This window comes from Wasmannia auropunctata, unplaced genomic scaffold (genome assembly GCF_000956235.1).
Source record: "Wasmannia auropunctata unplaced genomic scaffold, wasmannia.A_1.0 LD336088.1, whole genome shotgun sequence".
NCBI classification, from domain to species: Eukaryota; Metazoa; Arthropoda; class Insecta; order Hymenoptera; family Formicidae; genus Wasmannia; species Wasmannia auropunctata.
Window position 1 is genome coordinate 147,132 of NW_012026802.1, and position 3,403 is coordinate 150,534.

Here is a 3,403-nt window from a genome sequence, read left to right on the forward strand (position 1 = left end):
TTGGTCAATATCTTACGGTGTAAGGTTTAACCTTTAAACCCCTATATCGGTCTCACAGACCGCTATTGAAACGTTACTTGTCAACCATTTTCTTATTTGTCACCATTTAAATATATTTTATTTCTATTGTATACAAGATTTTTTTGTTAACCCTCACATTAAAACATCGTTTTCTTTTATCCCCATCACAAATATTCAGAAATCATACATTTTTATTACACATAACTCATAAAACATAATAATTGTGATAATTTTCGCCCATCAATTCAAAAGAGTTATAGGAACTAAAATACTTTGGAAGTGACTTATATAGTTAACTGAACTCTCAATCTCAATGTTGTGACGTGCAACTATATCATGTATATCTATCAATCATACTATTTGTACAGACCACATTAGAGAGATAACAATAACGCTTCGGTTGAGGCGATCCTATATATGAAGATATTCTAACCGAATGTTATTTATCCTAAGCACTACGGTTTTGAGAAACGTACTGATGAGTATACCTTAACAGATGTATGCCATGTAACATTGATATAACTTAAATTCACATGCATTTTTTAATTTTCCAAACATAGAGAATATTGTTGTAACATCCATAGCAATTTTTTTCCGTGTTATATTGCTCCCGTCATAAATTTATTATAATTCCTCAGCAGTCATGAGCCCCGACTCTTGCGTCTATTTCGTCCTTTCTAATTGAAGATGTCGAAAGAACACGACTTCCTTCTGATTCTATATAACCCGGTAATCGCAATGTGCCATCACGTGAATCAAGATTTCGTGAATTACGCGGTACGCACGGCTCGTGAAATCATCAACTTCGATCCAAGGATAAAGTCGTCGAGGACGAGCTCGTCATCGAGGTCGCGAGTCATCCCGCTCGATCCTTGATTCGCTACATCACATTTTTTTTCCTTTCAGCGAGCCGAGCCGAGATCTTTTCATTCCTCTTTAAATTAGTTTTTGAATTGCGCGGGTGAATTATTATTAAGTGTTGCACACATAAATGGAGTTGAGAAGTCTGAATTTTTTGTAAATCTTTATAAAGCAAGGTTGACATGTAAAGTTACGTAATTTTTTTTAGTTGGGCAAAATTTTTTTAGAAACATTTTTCAGTACCCATGCAGTTATAATTAATTTCGTGGAGGAAAAAGTAACAGAGAAATTCGAAGAACATTATTTCACTCCTTCGGCACAGAACATTAATAATGTTGCAGAAAAAAATATTGCAGAATATTACAGTTATTTACATTAATATAAAAAAACATCGGTAAATCCAATTTTCTTCTCTATTACAATTTCTTCTGCCACTCATGAAACTTTAAAGAATATATTTCACATATATATTTTAGCTTATAGGAAAAATGCATTTGATTTCCATCAAAAACATCTGAGAAGCGCTGACGTCGCGCATTTCATGCACAAATCAATAAAAAAAGTTCCTATGCTTTTCCTCATCGCTAGTTTTGCTGCGAGTAACATCTGCATTTCGCGCAATGCCCGTAAGTCCTTTATGCCAGTCAGCAACCGGGATCGCCATTATGCGAATCGGCGAACGCCGCGAGTCAATTCGCGCGCGAATTTGGACGCTCTTACAAATTTTATTGCGACTATAGCAGGCAATTTATTAACACGTGGCCGAGCAACAGCGAGACGCGTGTAAACTTTTAATGATCGTCCTACGGCGACTTTATTCACCGTCCTTTCTCTCGTCCCCTTCGTGCTAAGCTCGTCACCGGGGCGATACGAATTTAATTGCGTCTAATGAAAATTTAATGCCACTCGGAAATTCCTGCCGCGCATCTCTCTCTCTCTCTCCATGCCATAACGGGCTCGGGATTCGTCCGTGACGGCGCACAAGGAAACTCGTGCAGCAATTTGTGAAAAACGTGAGGCACGCGCTCTTGGACTGGATGTGTACAATTTTATCATTCCCAATTGTAATTAAAAGCGGTAAAAAGTGAATTCAAGATACAAAAGTCTGTCTTCACTCTAAAACGATATACGGAGCATAATTGAACGGCTTATTCAAACAGTTTATCATCACTCGGATACTTTCGTGAACGATTTTATATCGCGTAAGTGTGAGTAACGTTCGATAAAACGAGCTCTTTCGAAATATTTCGATAAGAGGAGCGTAATCGAGGTATAAAAGGTGAGTAAACTGGAAACATAATGCCGAATAACTTATGGTAATAACGAATACCGAGAATGTAACGAGACATTCGACTTGAACGGAGTTATAACGACATAGTAAATCGCGCATAAAACGACTTCCATCTCGCAGAAGTGTCGTTAATCTCGTCGCAATATTAGCCGCGTGTAACGTGCATCGCCACGACCAAGCGGAGGTGCATCCTCACGATGGTTCAACGTACTCGAGGCGAGATTAATTGAAAGTAGAGACAAACTGCACCTCGGTCGCTTCGCAACGATATTGTTACGAGGAAAGCCGAGGTGGAAACAAAAGGCGACGCTTGCCTTTCGTGAAGGAAGTCGTTTGCGGCCGGACGAATCGGACCTTGGAGAGAACTCGCCTTACGAGAGCAGACGAGGCCTTAAAGGAGACCTAAAGAGTGTAACACGCAACGTTGAGAGGAAAGAGGAGGAGAGAGAAAAGAAGAGAAAGAGAAAGAGAGAGAGAGAGAGAGAGAGAGAGAGAGAGAGATAAGTCGTCGCGCGTCTCTATGTAGTACCGTTCGACCATCGACCAGTCAACCAGCTATCGCTTCATGGAATTTATCTTAACGATCATCAGCCTCTTATATCCTAGTTTCGATCATCCGCAAAATCTCGATCGCCTGCAAACACGCTTGCCCTGTTTCGTTTCTACGAGGAAAAAAAATACGATTTCGAAGTTATACACAGTGTTCGGACGTTCCAATTAATTCTAAACTAACGATTCCTGCGAGAGGAGATAATCGGAGTGTCGCGTGCAATACGATTATAAAAGCGCCAATGTCGAAACTGTGGCTGTTACTTTTTACTTACTTCGAATATTTGAAGCTTCGAATTTAGTTTCGACCTTCCGAAGTTTAAGAAGGTGCCTTCGAAGCTTCGAAGTTTCGAAAAATACATTCGTGCAAATTTAATTAAGTAATTAAACATCTTTATTAATTTTACGATTTTAAATTTTCTATAAAATATAATTCAAAGTCAAGGCTCCTTAACGCGATATAGTGATAACATATTTTGACAGATTACATAAGAATTATTGGAGTTTGCGAATCATACTTTTTATCGAATATGAAAACCACGGATTTTAATTTACACGATCAACATATTTATAATTTGGACTGCGATTATGTATATGCGGATTGTGAGCGTACCACGTTATTGTAATGATTTTTAATTTTATATAATGCACTAACTGATTTCTATTAACATTGAAAATGAC

The 3,403-nt window shown here is 38.2% G+C and overlaps 1 protein-coding gene across 1 annotated transcript in view; it reads right to left on the reverse strand.

Annotated features, from left to right (window-relative positions):
* The window catches only part of LOC105448107, a 68,574-nt gene that overhangs the window by 39,570 nt on the left and 25,601 nt on the right, over positions 1-3,403 (reverse strand). The gene's annotated exons all lie outside the window — the stretch shown is intronic.